Source organism: Aotus nancymaae, unplaced genomic scaffold, assembly GCF_030222135.1.
Source record: "Aotus nancymaae isolate 86718 unplaced genomic scaffold, 86718_ANA_hifiasm-v0.15.2.pri h1tg000059l, whole genome shotgun sequence".
Classification (NCBI taxonomy): Eukaryota; Metazoa; Chordata; class Mammalia; order Primates; family Aotidae; genus Aotus; species Aotus nancymaae.
In genome coordinates, this window is record NW_026988473.1 from 31038932 (window position 1) to 31056819 (window position 17888).

Sequence of the window (17888 nt, forward strand, 5' to 3'; positions counted from 1 at the left end):
AAAATTCTGTATTTGCAGAGTTCCTAACTCAAAAGTATATGACACAGTTTCAACATCAGAACATTTAATTGAGGCCAATTTATTTTCCACTCCTTTACTTCTCCAATGAGAAAAATAAATGGCTTTAAGGAAGAAAAGGGGCTGCTGGTTAATTCCTTTTCCTAACTGGCCAGCAGATCTATTTCCCACCAAACATGTGGTAAACTATGTTGTAAGCTGATATTTATTGGTCAAGTTCATTTAATATCAAATAAAGTATATTCATTAAAATGCAGCCACTTTCAACTTCATTTTATAGAGCTCCACACAGTCAGCCAGATGATATAAAAATGGCAAAAAAGAACATTCCCCTATTTAACTGATCTATTATGAAGAAGCTGTTGAGGATGCAGACAAATGATTTAATGCCTCTACACTCAATGTTCTCATAAAGAAGCAAACATAAAGAGAGGAGTGGGTTTGCTTATTCATTTTGGTTTGAACAGATTACAAGGACTGATTATTCTCAGGCTGCTTGTTAGCATTTGTATTGAGGCAGGCCAATAGAATGAATTTTATAATTGGGTGCTTCCATTTTAATTTGGCTTTGAAATGCATTTTGGTACCATCCCTATTGCAGAGGTATGCCTTTTATTATTGCAACTGGCTTTTTGAGACTATTGACAATATTGCATGGTTAAATATGGATAGGTACCCATGCCCATGTTTATCTCTCAATAGGTAAAGCTAGCACAGGAATGCTCTTTTGAAATGCGGAGTTAGCATATTAGTAAATCATTCATTCACATCAATCTGGACTGCCCCAAACTTGTTTTGCCCAAATCAAATCCAAACCCAAACATCTAAATGATAACATGGTAATTAACCTCAATCCCAAGGCAGACAGTTTTGGCTAAGGGACTCATGGCTATTATTTGGAGAGAGGAAACATTGGTAAAGTGAGACTTATGAATGTTTCCTTGTATAGATTCTTAGCACTGTCACTTCCAGCAAAGCAAAGTTCCCACCTGAGTTTAACAATAGCCATATACCCAGTGGTGCTGATGCTTATATAGAAGCAACTATCTTTCTTCTGTACTGCAATGGTAATGTGGATCAGTTCAAAGCTATTGCTTCAGATTGCTTTTCAGCAACAGGAAAGAAAAAGAAAAAAAACTTTATCCTGGGCTGGGAAGCAAAAAGTTAGAAACCAAAAGCATTGCAACTATTGCAGACACTGGCCTAGCCAAACTGAACTGAAATTAGTGCTCCCCAAATTCCACAGTCACATTTAGCTTCAGCAAGTACTTTTTGGCAAAAGAGAAACACATCACAGGTCAGAACCTCCCATATAATTCTTTAAGTGGAGTGTTTTTAAGGATCAAAATGCCATAGAAGATTATTTTAAAATGAAAGTGATTAGCATGGAGCAAGGCAAATGTTGTTATAAGTGGCCTCTTCATTCTCATTTTAATGACCATTCAATTTTACTAAAATAAATTTTGTGCATAATTCATTTTTTGTTTTTTAGTTTAACCTAAATATAGGCATATACATTTGTTCACTTTTGATTACTAAAAGCATAGTTTAAAGGCCACATTAACTGGCCTATAAAATCAGTTGCTTGGTATTTCTTCTTGTAACATATACATAAATTTTATTTAAGAAATAAAATTGACATGCCTGGACTCCCTACAAAACAATAGTGAAAAGCTCTTCACTTTGAGTCTCCATTTGTTTTTCTTTTGTTTTGATTTTTAGTCCTGTAAATAAGTAATTTCAAAAATAAGCACCCCCACTTGATATCTATAGAAGCAGAGACCTGGAGTATACTGGCTTGGCTAGGAATGATCTAGACAGAGGCAAGTTTCAAGTTTACCATATAAAAAATCATGTGTACCTAACATCTGATGGATTTAAAGGGTATTAAAATGTTCTGGGGCTTAACTGTTGCTTAAATGAACAAGTATTTAAATACATAAAGTGATCAAACCTTGTTAGAACTGCTTAAACACAGTATGTTAAGAAAAATAATGCTAAAATAGGTAATCTTTTAGAATTCTATTCAATATAATAGCACATCCCCTCCTTTCCTTGCCAGTTTAAACATGACTGCAACTTTTTCTTTGGTGTCTTTAATTTGGTGAACTCAGAATCCCTTCTATGCATTGCTTTTGGCCATGTTGAGGATGGTAGGTCATAAACATGAATAATAAATTCCCCAAAGAGCAGACTGAAATTTTATAATCTGCCTCCATCTGCATTACTGGCTTTATCACATTCCTTACTTAGGCTCCTGTCCCAATTGGTCTGCTTAATCCCAATCCCACTTACCAGTTTAGCCACAGATCACTACTCTATCTTTAATCCTCTAAATGTGCTGTTGACTCATTCCTCCTCATACTGCACCATGGAGCCAAAACCTTCAAAGAGAAGGAACAGCATATAAAGACTATGCTTCATGACCCCATGTCAGATGCGACCTTATCCCTAACTGTATCTGAAGCAGGGGAGCCATGTGAAAGAGAGTCTTCATCATTCCCTCCTCCTCAGACTGCCTTGGCACCTAGTCTTATGCCTGCTGTGTTGTAGTAATTTGTTTCCTTGTCTGTTTATGTGGTAGATTATAATATATTGTATTTGAAGGCAGGAGTGATACTTATGCATGCATGATTTTTGCATCTAGCAAAGGTTGCACATAATAGGCATATCATTAATGTTGATTAGTAAACAAAACTAAAGCTACAACTCTTCAGCAAACCATTAGAAATGGACATATATGGACAAATATCTATTTACAGCTTGAGAATGAACATATAATTAAATTGTACATAGTGTTTATTAATCAAATTATACACATAATTTCTGAAAAAATAGATAGCTCTTTCCAGTTTTTCTAAGTAGTATCAAATATGGTTATAAAATTAGAGCTACTTTTATTATGACGTACACTTTTTAAATTGCATATGTGTAGGTATTATTTAATTATATTGGGTTTAATATACTCTTTCTAATTTCCTAAAGTAAAAGCTCATATAATTTATTTTAAACCTATTTTATCATGTAAGCATTTAAGGCCAATCACATCTAATTTCACATCTATTGTTCCATTAAAAATATTTTCTGTTTTTCTTATGGTTTCTTCTTTGACCCATGGATCATTTGATTTGGAAGCATGTAGCTTAATTTCCAAATTTTGAAAGATTTAAAAGATTTTTTATTGATGATTTGATTGGTTAATTTCATTTTATTTTAAAGACATGCTTCATAAAATTTCTATCAACTTTAAAATTTTGAGGCATATTTCATAGCTCAACCTGTAGAATATTAACTCATTAAACATTTGAATGCACTTGAGAAGAATGCACATTTCACTCTTTAGGGACAAAAGGTTTTATAGATGTAAATTAAGTTAACTGGACTAGACTCCCTTCTTGCTGCACAGGGCTCCTCTGAAAAAAGGCAATAGCCTATCAGGGACTTATAAATAAAGCCTCACCTTCCCAGGACAGAGCACCTAGGAAAAGGGCTGGTTATGAGTTCCACTTCAGCAGACTTAAACATCCCTCCCCAGCAACTCTGAAGGGATCAATGGAGCTCCCAGCACAGCACTTGAGCTATGATGAGGGACAGACTGCCTCCTCAAGTGGCTCCCTGACCCCCCGTGTATACTAAGAGACACCTCATACAGGAGAGCTCTGGCTGACATTTAATGGGTAACTTTCTGGGACAAAGCTACCAGAGGAAAGAACATGCAGTAATCCTTGCTATTCTGCAGCCCCCACAGGTGATTCCCAGGCAAGCAGGGTCTGGAGTGGACCTCCAGCAGTCCTGCAGCAGAGGAGCCTGACTGTCAGAAGGAAAACTAAAAACCAGAAAGAAATAGCTTCAACATCAACAGAAAGGACATCCACTCAGAGACCCTATCTGACAGTCACCAACTTCAAAGACCAAAGGTAGATAAACCCATGAAGATGGGAAGAAACCAGTGCAAAAAGGCTGAAATCACCAAAAACCAGAATGCCTCTTCTCCTTTAAGGGATCACAACTCCTCACCAGCAAGGGAACAAAACAGGATGGATAATGAGTTTGATGAATTGAAAGAAAGAGGGTTCAGAAGGTGGGTAATAACAAACTTCTCCAAGCTAAAGGAGCATGTTCTAAACCAATGCAAAGAAACTAAGAATGTTGAAAAAAGGTTAGACAAAATGCTAACTAGAATAACCAGCTTAGAGAAGAGCATAAACAACTTGATGGAGCTGAAAAACACAGCAGGAGAACTTCAAGAAGCATATACGAGTTTCAATAGTTGAATTGATCAAGTGGAAGAAGGGATATCAGAGATTGAAGATCAACTCAATGAAATAAAGTAAGAAAGCAAGATTAGAGAAAAAAGAGTGAAAAGAAATGAACAAAGCCTCCAAGAAATATGGGATTATATGAAAAGACCAAATCTACGTTTGATTGGTGTACCTGAATGTGACGGGGAGGATGAAACCAAGATGGAAAACACTCTTCAGGATATTATCCAGGAGAACTTTCCCAACCTAGCAAGGCAGGCCAATGTTCAAATTCAGGAAATACAGAGAACACCACAGAGATATCCCTCAAGAAGAGCAACCCCAAGGCATATAATCGTCAGATTCACTAGGGTTGAAATGAAAGAAAAAATGCTAAGGGCAGCCAGAGAGAAAGGTCGGGTTACCCAGAAAGGGAAGCCCATCAGACTCACAGTGGGTCTCTTGCCAGAAACCCCACTAGCCAGAAGAGAATGGGGGCCAATAGTGTTCTTTGACTCTTCTATAAACTTTATTATTTTCAGCCTCCTTGATCCATTAATTACTGGATGAGCAATGTAGAAACTTTCAATAACAATTGAAAATTTTTTAAAAATTGAAAGAAAAGTTTTTTAAAAGTCTATTGGCTTTTATTTTTATTTATTTATTTTTCTGAGACAGAATCTCATTCCATTGCCCAGGCTGGAGTGCAGTGGGGCAATCTCTGCTCATTGCAACCTCCGCCTCTGCTGACTGCGACCTCTGCCTTCCAGGTTCAAGCAATTCTTCTGCCTCAGCCTCCCTAGTAGCTGGGATTATAGGCACCCACCACCATGCCTGGCTAATTTTTATTTATTTATTTATTTTCAGTAGAGACAGGGTTTTGCCATGTTGGCCAGGCTAGTCTCAAACTCCAGACCTCAGGTGGTCCACCCACCTCAGCCTCCCAAAGTGCTGGGATTACAGGCATGAGTCACTGTGCCCACCCTCAAGTCTATTGGCTTTTGTTTCATATATTTTTAAGCTCCATTATTAGGTGCATACATAGTTTTGATTTTTGCATATTCTTGATGAATTGGCCCTTTTGTCATTACAAAATGTTCATCTTTATGCCTGGTAAGTTTTCCTTTTCCTAAACTCTATTTTATCTAATGTTAATATAGCCACTCTAACTTTAAGATTAGTATTTGCAAGATATCTCTTTTTCCATCCTGGCATCTTTATAGTTAATGTACTCTTCATCTAGACAACATATAGTTGAGTCTTGCCTTTCAAAAAATCTTGTTTGATGATTTTTTGCCTTTTAATTCAAATGCTCAGAACCTTTACATTTAATATGTTTTTTATATTCTTGGGTTTATGTCTACCATATTGCTATTTGTTCCATTCATTCTTCGTTCATTTTCCCCCTTTTCTTGCTTTTTTCTTGATTCATTATTTTTTAGCATTTGTTTTATCTTCATTTTTGGCTTATCAATATCTATCTATCTATCTATCTGTCTATCATCTATTTATCCTTAGTTTTAAAATACATATCTTAACCACTAATAATATTATTTCACTTCACACATAATGAAAATATCTTATAACACAGGGGTCCTCAACCCTTGGGCCATGGATGAGTATGGGTCCCTGGCCCATCAAGAACTGGGCCACATAGCAGGAGGTGAATGATGGGCAAGCGAGCATTACAGCCTGAGCTTCGCCCCTGTCAGATCAGTGGTGGCATTAGATTCTCATAGGAGCTCGAACCCTATTGTGAACTGTGCATGTGAGGGATGTAGGTTGCTTGCTTCTTATGAGAATCTAATGCCTGATGATCTGTTACTGTCTCCCATCACTCCCAGATAGGACCACCTAGTTGTAGGAAAACAAGCACAGGGATCCCACTGATTCTATATTATGATGTGTTATTTTATTATACATTATGATGTAATAATAATAGATATAAAGTGCACAATAAATGTAGTGTTCTTGAATCATCCCCAAACCATCCTGCCCCTCACCTCCACTCCACTACTTGATCTGTGGAAAAATTGTCTTCCATGAAACCGGTCCCTAGTACCAAAACTGTTGGGGACCACTGTTATAACAGTATACTTCCATTTTTCTCTATTTCCATCTACTTCTTTTCTCTATTTCCATCTTACTTCTACATTGTCCTAATCCCCCATTACATTATTATCTTTGTTCTAAATAGTCAATGATATATTTTTAAAATTAAAAAATGAAGAAAATCCTTTCCTATTTTCCCATATATTTACCTTTTCTTAAACACATTATATCATTTCCCTACTGATGTAAGATAATGATAAATTGTGTTCCTAATAAACATCCTTTCAAATTCTTAGACATAAACATTTTCTAGCAATACATTCTCTCAACCTTAACTTTATTTTATTTTATTTTATTTTATTTTATTTTATTTTATTTTATTTTTGAGATGGAGTCTTGTTCTGTCACCAGGCTGGAGTGCAGTGGCATGGTCTTGGCTCACTGCAACCTCCACTTCCCGGGTTCAAGCTATTCTCATGCCTCACCCTCCAGAGTAGCTGGGATTACAGCACGCACCACTACACCCAGCTAATTTTTGTATTTTTAGTAGAGGCGGGGTTTCACCATGTTGGCCAGGTTGGTGTTGATCTCCTGACCTCATGATCTGCCCACCTCAGCCTCCCAAAGTGATGGGATTACAGGCGTGAGCTACCATACCTGGCCAACATTAACTTTATTAAAAATAACCTAGCTCCATAAAGTTGGGAACAGTAGACACTGGGGGCAAATAGATGGAGGAGAAAGGAAGATAGGAAAGGGTTGAAAACTGCCTGTGTACTCTGCTTACTCCCTGGGTGAGGGGATCAAGTGTACCCTGTGTAGAGAAAACTCTCTACTCGTGTTCTTCCTGTACTGTCACACCATAACAATCATCAACACAGAAGACTTCTGTGAACAAACTGTGGGGTTTTGTCCCCACACACCAAGCAGCAGACACCAGCTGGATGTCTTGTAATTCAGTTCTGACACTATCTACCCAGAGATGGTGTCAGATCCCACAGGTTGAGGGCTCAGTTCCCAGGACTATCCTCCTGCCCCACCACCCCATTCACAGGTCTCTAGAACTTCTGCCTGACTGGCTTCAAGTAGGGATACTCCCTCTCTGGGTTCAATTAATTTGCTGGAGCAGCTCAAAGAACTCAGGGAAACACTGACATTTACCTGTTTATCAAAAAGGATATTGCACAGGATACAAATAAAGAGATGCATAGGGTCAATTATGGAAGAAGGAGCATGGAACTTCCATGTCCTCCGTAGGTGTGCCACCCTCCAGGAACCTCCATGTGTGCAGCTATCCAGAATCTCACTAAACCCTGTCCTCCTGGGTTTTTATGGAAGCATTCCTTTCCCCAGGGTATAGGGTGGGACCTTCTCATAGGTGGAACAAATAGCAGTACGGTAGACATAAACCCAAGAATATAAAAAATTATGTTAAATGTGAAGGTTCTGAGCACTTGAATTAAAAGGCAAAAATCATCAAACCAGATTTTAAGATCCACAATCAGGAAGACAGAGGAACATTAGAGTCCTGTTTTGGGGCAGATGAAGGGAAGGTAGATCAGAAGGCTGCCCCCAAGGCCTAACATATCCAGCCTTATAACAAAAGACTGTAACAAGAGCTATGAGAGTTATGAGGTGGGACCCACAGACGGGAACCAATGTATAATCATAACATCACATACCCGCAAACTCAGCATCACGCAATGTAGCCACTTAACAAACCTGTACATGTAGCCTCTGAATCTAAAACAAAAGTAGAATTTTTGGAAAAAAAAGTCCTAACTCAATTTTTGAAGGATTTTTTTTTTGCTGGTTATAGAATTTAGGTTAGCAAGTTTATTATGTGTTCGTTGGCTATTTCAGTACTTTGTCTTCTTTGTTTGCATTGTTCTGATGAGAATACTGTAGTCTTATATGTATTCTCCTCAATGTAATGTGTCTTTTATTCTCTGACTGCTTTTAAGATTTTGTCTTTATCACTGATTTGCAGTAGGCTTTGCTAAACTTGTGCTAATTTATGACATATCTTGGTGTAGTTTTCTTGGGGTATATGTTTCATGTGGTTCAGTGAGTTTCTTTAATATATAGTTTTATGGTTTTTATCAAATTTGAGAAAATTTCAGGTATTATTACCCCAAATATATTTTTCCTGCTTATTTTTTCACACCCCTTCCTCCTTCTCTCTTCAGAGACTCAACTTAAGTGGCTTAGACAGCTTGCTATTGTTCCCTAGGTCACTGAATCTTTTTTTTTTTTTAAATTTCTTTTTCCTCTTTGTATTATAGTTTGGCTTTTTGATATTGCTATGTTTCAAATTTACTGATCCCTTTTTCTGCAATATCTAGTATGATCATAAGCCCATCTAATGAAATTGTCATTTCAGATAGTGTGTTTTGCAGTTCTAAAAGTTCTACGTGTTTCTTTTTTATAGGGTGCATTTATTTCCTTATTATGTTTATTTTTTTCTTAATTTCTTGATATTTATAGCTTTTAAAGTCCTCAACTGCTACCTTCATCCTCTCTTCATTTCTTCTATTTATAGATCATATTTTATGCTTCTTGGTATGTTTAATAATTTTTGTTTGGATGGTATACATTGTGAGTTTCACAATGTTGAGGGACTAGATAGATATTGCTGTCTCCTTCTAAATAATATTGGGCTCCTTTGGAAGGCTATTAAGTTATTTGTGTAAGCTGAATTCTGAAGTTCATTTTTAAGCTATAAAGCTAGTCTAGAGTAGCCTTTAGTGTGGTTTTCTTCTACTGTTAAGATGTGATGCTTCTGGATTCTCTTTTGAATCCTTAAAGTCAACAAGTCAACATGTCTCTCCATTTTGGCTAGCTGGAAGTGAGCTGTCTCATAGCCTTGTGTGAGCAATTCGAATTTTTCAGTTTACAGCTCCCAATAGTCCTTTGCCTGGCCTTGTACAATATCACCCTATGCTTGCATATTACTTTTTCAGCTAAAGAATCCAGGGAACCTCTGTGCAGGTTTCTGGAGCTTGTTTTCTGTGTAGTTTCCTTCTCTCTGGTACTCTGGTCCACAAATTTCAGCTGCCTCAGCTTTCCTAGACTCATTTCTGTCTCCTTAATCCAGGGAGGCTGCTTAGCCCTGCTTGGTTTCCCCTTCCGTGGTCCGGAAAATGCTTCAGTTAAAAAACAGGGGTAATTATGAGTCTCACTTTGCTTCTTCCCCTTCTCTCATAGGTCATACTTATGCATTGCCTACTATTAAATATCTAAAAATAGTTTTTTTTTCAAATTTAAAAACATTGTCTTGTTTTCTAGTTGTTTATGGTGGAAGCATAAGAATAGTTCAGAGTTAAAAGCTTCTTGGATATTTGAAAAGAGACAAAATCTCAACAGCAGAGTTCTGGAAAAGCAGTACAGATAATTGTCAAATACTGCTTATCATTCCCTCTAATGCAAAGTAAAGAAAACAATTCAATAATCCTTTGGTCTCCATCTCTTGGTAATCTGAAATATCTATCTTATTGTTTATTTTAAAAAGAAACACAATAAGGCTTAGAACAGCAAAGATCAATCTTGATTTTGAAAAGATCCTAAAACAAGCCTATAAAATATGCTTGTCATAATTCTAGATATAACAGTTTTCTTGACGTCATTTTCCTCTGTGAGGCTGTGAGCTCCATGAGAGACTAGTAGAAATAGGGAAGGTTCTTATTAAGTATATTTTTAAGTGAATGAATTAATAACACGTGACCTGCTAATTCAAAGGATGAAAACAATATGTATTTCTCAGAAACATTAGACAGGTGAGGAAGGGGTCAAGCCAGGGGAAGGTGAGATTTCAGGGAAGTCATAGCCTCTAGACATACTGTTCAAAGCATCTTCATAATGTCAGTCCAAATCTAATAAAGGTCTGTACGAGCGTGTCCAACTAAGTGCATGGACTCAGTAGTGCCCAGTCGACCACATCACCAATTGGAAAGGGATACATTTTGGAATCTACCTGTATATATTTGTTAGGTCTGTAACAAAGTACCACAAAATGGGTGGCTTAAACAACAGACATTTGGTGTTTTACAGTTCTAGAACCTAGAAGTCAAAAATCAATGTGTCAGCAATGTGTCAGCAGGGCTGGTTTCTCATGAGGACTGTGAGGAAAAACTTATTCCATGCCTCTCTCCTAGCTTCTGGTGGTTTGCTGGCATTTTTGACATTTCTTGGTTTGTAGAAGCATTACTTTGATCTTTGCCTTTGGCTTCACATAGTATTCTCTCTGTGTGCATGTCTGTGTCTAAATGTTTCCCTTTTACAAGAATACCGTCATATTGGATTAGAAACCCACCCTATTCCATATTACCTCATCTTAACTTTACTAATTTCATCTACAACAACCCTATTACTAAATAAGGAGACATTCTGAGGTACTGTAAGTTAGGACTTCAACACAAGAACTTGGGGGTGATGGGGGCAAAATTCAATCCATAACATCAATAGACCTAAATTTGAATCTTGTCTCTTTCTTTTGCTGACTTGACTTATTTACACATTTAAGAGTGGAGATTAAGTCACCATAGTGTTTGCACACAAAAAAATTAAAAATGAAGATAATGCTTACCTTGCAAGGAAGTTGTAAAGATTAAATGAGATAATGTTCACAAAGCACTTAGCTGGAATTTGACACATGATAAGCACTCAGTACATGGTAGCATTCACTGCTCTAAGCTAAACGCTTATTGATTGATTAACTATATTGTGCTTCTCCTGAATATAATTGAGAAATAAGTCCATTTTTCATTTGTTTCATTTGTCCATTGGAAATAGATTTACCTCTGTGAAATGTTTTTCTCAGATTGGTTTCTGGAGGAGGCAGGAAGAAAACTGCTGAATCACAAGTGCTTAAATAATTAAGCCTAAGAGAGAGAAAGTTCATAATAAACACTTTTCCTTGCATTATGATTGTAGAGCAATATCTTGTAGATAGTTAACTTTAGAGGCTTTATTGATTTAACCAAAACCTAATCAACTAACAACTCAGATATCCTGTTGGAAGCATTTCCCCAGAGAGTTATTGCGATTAGGAGCTGGCCTCCTTCTGGGCTGTGGAGCTGCCACCCTGCTTGCATTTGGTCAAGTAGTTTTTTGGCTGAGTGATCATCCCAGAGGACATAGTTTCCCTTACTATGACTCCCTCCATTTTGCTAGCCACAGCAAATTAGCCCCAGCTCTGCTCCTCAGAATGGCCAAGGCTTTCACTTGAGACTCCCTTTCCTTTGGATATGAAGGGCATACATTTAGAAATTCAAAGAGTTTGAGAGGAAGGTCTTATAATTGTCATTGCTTCCATAGGATCATGGTATGGTTTCTATTGCCTGAACCCCTTTTTCCTAGTGTAACTGCAAAACTGGTTTTTAATTTTTTTGTTCACTTTTTTCTTTCATGACTTTCTAGAAGGAACATCTTTTGGAAATGAGGGGAATGCATTTTTACTGCTCCTGGGATCCGTATTGAGGGACTTTTTTTTCTGGGCACATGATATGGTTTGGATTTGTGTCCCCACCCAAATCTCATGTCAAATTATAATCCCTGATGTTGGAGGAGGGGCGTGGCAGGAGGTGATTGGATCATGGGGGTGGATTTCTTCTTGCTCTTCTCATGATTGTGAGTGAGTTCCCATGAGACCTGGTTGTTTAAAAGTGTATAGCACTTCTCTCTCTCTCATTCCTTTTCCAGACTTGTAAGATGTGCCTGCTTCTCCTTCATTTTCCACCATGATTGTAAGTTTTCTGAGGCCTCCCCAGCCATGCTCTCTGTACAGCCTATGGAACTGTGAGTAGATTAAACCACTTTTCTTTATAAATTACCCAGCCTCAGGTAGTTCTTTATAGCAGTGTGAGAATGGACTAATAGAGGGCAGTACTAGCCTCTCAAACTTTCTCCTTGGGGTGATGGAGTGTTTTAACTGACTGTAAACTTGGAAAGTATTGCTGGGTCTGCTTGGCCTTACTCTGCCTTTCTTTCTTTTACTACAGAGAAAATTCCTCCACTGTTGTTCTTCCTTTGTAGGTAAAGACCAACTTCCCTCTCAGTAGGTAATCACCTAAGTTTGACAAGAAGCTTGCAGGCCAAGGTGGCTTATCATACCATAGTCTGTGTCCTTTAACTTGGTCTTTATTAGTAATAATCGGGATAGGTGGGGTTATTTCTGATTTACTCTTGGTTGTATTTCTCAAAATTTTTGGAACTTGGAAAGAGATGTGGAGTGAAATTTTGCAGGGTCTTGTAGGAGACCAATGTTGGCCAACCTGAGAGTCACTGGCAATGTAGATCTCTTTAGCTGAGTGGAGATGTTTGGGAAGGAACAACTTCCCTATATATCCCGTTATAATTTTAACCAGAGAGTAAAGAATCTCTACTTAGGATGGGCAAGTCCAACAATGAAGTGAATATTAGATACCCAACACCCTTAGAGAAAGCAGAAAAAAGTAGTATTTATTGAGCAGCCACTAAGAGCCAAGTTCTGTGGTGAAATTATTTACATATTTTCATTTATTATTGAAGGATGTGGAATCTGGCAGAAAGTCATAGAAGATGCCGTTTGCCTTAATTAATCTTTTCTAATTTGTGAGAAAAGGGTAAAAAAATCAATTTTTTGTCATGAAACATAGACTTTTAAAGGTAATGATTACTTTGGATGGACTACCAAAGGTTTTCCTAGTTTCTTTCTTAAGGAAATGATTCTTCAAACACTAATCCTGAATTTTGCCTCTTGAATAGCTTATAGTTTAGAGATAGAAAGAATATTACGGATAATGAAGTCCTGGTACTGGATTCTCTTTAGAGAGGAAGGGCAGATCAAGAAGGTTAAGGCAATTGCCCAAGATCACAGTGACATCTAGTAGGAGATCTGGAATCAGAAGTTCAGTCTTTGAAACTTTGCCTGGTGCTTGTACCACTCTGCTCTGCTGTCCCCTCACCAAGCAGTTACTGACAACAGTTGATCACTTCTACCATCTATTTTTAGGACTATCTTTTTCTGGTGGATGGGTAAACACTCAGAACCCCAAAGCAGCCTTCTAAGGTGAGTCCCTTACTTAGTAATTATTTCTCAGAAGCTTATGTCATTCTTACCATTCCTACAAATTAGCATCTACTCTCTTTCCTTTAAGACGCCAGGCATCACACAGCTACCCGATGGCAGCTACAACTTGTCTTTTTGACAAGACAGATAGTATTTCAGCAGAATTATGTTCTGTAGCATCAATCACCCTGACAGGATATATGATAATAATTGGGAGACTCACCAGGTACCCCATTACACTTTTAAGTTGTTCATCAAGATTTACATTTTTCCTATTACCCCATCTTCTTGGCAATTTGTTGAAATTCTCCAATGGTGTAATAATTTCTTAAGTGCTTTGCCTCTGGTATAGCTAAGGAAATTAGTCAGTGTGTATAGTTGCTGAAATTTATTTTGGAATGATTTGAGAATCATCTGGGATTAAGGACTAGATCAAATGTCACCTTCTTTGGGACTGTATTGAGAAGCTGTTCTTGATACCCCCAGATTGGACCAGATGCTCACTTTTTGGCTCCTGTGTACCCTGCATTTCCCTCCATCAGAACCCTCATCTCTTAACACTATTACTGTTTCTTTATGAGTTTTTCTCCTTTGTTATAAGTTCTTTTAAGATAGAATTTTTGTAGTCAGATGCACCTAGGTTCAAGTCCTGACTCTGCCACTTACCAGCAGTGCATTTTGTGACAGTTATTTAAACTATCTGAATTTCAATTAACTCATCTGTAAAATGGGCATAGTAATAACCCCTTGAAGAGAAGTTTTAAAGATTAGTTGAGGACCTGTGTATAAAGTACACAGTATAGAATTATACAAATAAAGCATTCACTAAGTGAGAGCTAGCATTATATTTTTAAAATTATTATTCCATGGCAAAGCACAATGCCTGTCATAGGGTGGATGTTAAAAACAAATGCATGTTGAATAAACAGATGACCACCAATGTTACTTAAACTCTTCTAGTGTGATTCTATTTTCCATAGTATACCTGATATTATAGTTATGTTTACTTGCGTCAGTATCCTTCTTCAAGTTTTTAGCCCCAGAGAAGAGACATTGATTTTATCCTTGCCAAATGGAAAGGTAGATGTGAGATAAGTGAGAGAGATTTAATGTTAATATTTTCTGGCTTCTATCCTGGTCTCTCCCCTAGCTGCAAAAGAAATCAGATGCCTGTGAGAAAGTAAACTCAAGCACCCTCCACACATGTTTAACAGTTAGAAGCTCCAGGCTACAATCAGCAGGGCTCAGAAGTGCTAGAGCCTGTTTCTGAGCCTTGAGCACTGTCCCTTCTGAGAACCGACTGGGGCAGGTCTGATATTTTCTGGTGCAAAATAAAATTGCTATGCTCATGTCCAAATACTGAAATAATTATTTTCCAGGGGAAAATATTATAGTTCTATCCTTAGCTCCTTAAATGACCCCATGCATGTGCACTCTGGCCACCATAGACCCTCTCCTGGATCTCCTGAACCTTTTCAAGGTCTAGCAACTTAAGAGTTAATCCCTGGCATGGCAAAGGGCCTCCAGGACTGCATCCATTTTAGCTGCTTGGTGCCTGCTTACCAGCTGCTAAGTAGTTTGAATAGCACATTTTTTGCACAGGTAGCTGAGCTGTTCCCTGACCCGCTTCTTGCTCTTGTGGGTGTTTTCCTCTCTTTGCATCTGGCTGATAATCTGTTTTGGTCCTGCCAGCTCCTGGGACCACCCTTCCCTACCATTCAGCTCTCCTCAGTTCTCCTCTGTCTAGTCTATCCTTGGCATTCTCTGCATATGGTATGTCTGACAGTGATTGAAGTCTCCTCCCTTGATCAAAGGCTATTCTCAAACCTCACGTTAAGGGTGCAACTTAGCCTTTGATTATGGGCCCCACCGCTTGGGGTAGGTTAACTAGGTATTCTCTGTATACAGGACATGTCCTGTATGTAATGATTTTGACTTGTATCTTACAATGATTTTGTCAGGATATTTAAATGTCCTTATTTCAGCTTTTATAGAAAAATACAGCAATTAAAGCTATTTTTCAAATTTAGCTGAGTTTCTTGCTTTTTTTGCCTCTTTAAAATCTGGTAACCTTACTTTCCTACCATGAGGAACACAATTTTACCTTCATTTTCCTGCAGGTTTTTTTTAATCTTTAGGCTGATGTTTTGTTTTTGTTTTGTGTAAGATACTGTGTGTTATACAAACTAGGGGGTCTGCATAATTCCCTGATAATTAGGACACAAGCAATAATTACTGAATAAATGAACAGATGAATGAAAGGGAAACTATTTGTTTGCCCCATACGATCTCTTTCCCTTTAGGATTCCATTTAGAATACAGCAGAGCCTTTGAGTCTGAAAAAACAGTAGCTATACTGGAAGCTAAACTCTATTGGGAGGAAGCCATACTGCTTTTTTATTGCCACTGCTCTCTATATTTAATTGCCTTTTGTTTTTCTCTTAGCAATTAGTAAAGTGCCAGTCTGTGTCAGATGTGGTTCCAAGAGAAGATGTTTTTGTCCACACTTGAGCCAAAGTGTTAAAGAAACAGCAGCACACTTTGGGTGGGAGGTGGGGGAGAGTGGAGATGGAAAGTAATTAATATTTATCGAGCAACCATTATGTACTTTTTTAGACATGATCTCATTTTATCCTCACAGCAACCCTGCAAAGTATATTCTAAATAAAGAGTCAGGTTTAGCCAGGCTAGGTAACTTGCTCAAATTCTAGAGTTAGTAAATGGAAGAACTTGGATTTAAACCATGGTCTTTCCACACAAAACCATCCCGCCTCTCATTGCTAGGAGTATCATGGTGGCTGGTGATAGCAGGAGTGATCAAAGCAGATAACTCAAGGAGAAGGTAACACCTTAAGATGGTGTCAGACCCACTCATTCTCTATCCCTTCCCCTGTCTATTTCTTGTTTCTACCTTCCATTTATTCATTTATATTATATATACTAAGGGCCCCTTGGTGGCAGGCATGGTTCTAGATTCTCTGGATCATGATAAGCTGATAAATAAGGTATACATAGTCCCTGATCTTGTACAGTAATATTCAAGAATAGATTACAGAAATTGAAAAACTGATTTCAAGCATGATGTAATTGTTAAAGTTATTTTGGAAACATATAAGAAGATAATAGAGTATGGCAGTTGTTGGAGAGGTGGGGATCAGCAAAGGCCTTGTGGAGATAGGAATATGTGGGTTGCAGTGTGAGAGATAAGAATTTAGCTATGCCAACAGTTGGAGATGTGTTGTTTCAGGCAGAGGGAAACTGCAAGAGGACAAAGATATTATGCATTCATGAAAATGTAATATGATTGGCTTATCTTTCAAATGAGAAAGCTAGAGAATCCCAGATTTGTTTCATTAAGGAAGACAGCTCATTACAATAGGGAGAGGTCATGAGCCCTGAGTGCTCAGGAAAGGATATTACGCAGAGAAATATTTGGGTAGAGAACAGGGCAGCCTTACAGGCTAGTTTGATTACAAGCACCTGAAGAAAGCAGAGGCAGAAATTAAGAATAATTAAATGAGCAAATGAAGAAATGAGGGACTAAGGGAACACTTAAGGTTGGCTCATTTGATAAACAAAATCTCCACCTGCAGTGGCAGCTCTGACTTTGCTGGTTTTGAAATTGCATTTGGAATGAGAAGACAGCAAAATTGTAACAAGCCACTTTGCACTGGCAAAGACTATACTGAGCAGCAGTTGGAATTGTGATCAAATTCAGTCTCCCCAATTCTGTAATTATAGACTGTTTTTCAAAAGTGTAGGTAGGTAGGCTGATTAAACTACATGCTCTAAAATAGCCAAATGCTTCCTCCAAATGTTTAACATACAAGCAAGGCCCTTCATAACAAAATACTTTCTGTATTAAATATTAATTGAAATAATTTCATTTTGTACATTCAATACTTAAAATACCAATTTAGATGATGGATCATGAACTTTAAAGCTGGAAGAAACAGTAAATGTATCTTTCTCCCTACTCCCTGCATTGACAGCTGAGGGAGCTGGAATCCAGGGAGATAAGTGAGTGTCCAGGATCAAAGCCAGATTATGAAGTTAAACTGGGATATTGTGGGTTTTTTTTTTTTCAGATTAAAATGAAAAAGAAAATCAGGTTGATACAGAGCCTCAGTTCTAGCTGAACTGTCAACTAATGGTATATGGAACTTCCCTGGTATTTTCTTGCTTTGACAAATATTTATTTATTTTTCTGGCTTTTATCTCTAACAAAATCTTCAGACTACAGTGATTGTTGCTATTAGAAATCTGGATGACATCCTATTAAAAGCGTGTGTGTATGGGGGACGACTTTTGTAAACATGGCAAGTTGAGCTAATTATGAATGGTAGAATATTCCAGAGTCTTCTGCTTCTCTTTTTGCCTTGAGAAAATGCTTTGTAAGCTTTGAATCATAAGGAAGTAGGGTGCTTCTCCTTTTTATTCAATCCATACTAAGCACCTACTTTAATCTCAGTTGTATCTTAGGTACAAAATGTTGTAGTTTGGGCAGGGTGTAGAGACATACTCCAGTC

The 17888-nt window shown here is 37.7% G+C and overlaps 1 protein-coding gene across 1 annotated transcript in view; it reads left to right on the forward strand.

The window, feature by feature from the left end:
* Positions 1-17888, forward strand: part of KCNA4 (potassium voltage-gated channel subfamily A member 4) — a 236875-nt gene that overhangs the window by 71476 nt on the left and 147511 nt on the right. The window contains exon 2 of the mRNA XM_064365075.1: positions 12012-12107. The gene's annotated coding sequence lies outside the window, so the exon portion shown is untranslated. The remainder of the gene's footprint in view (positions 1-12011; positions 12108-17888) is intronic.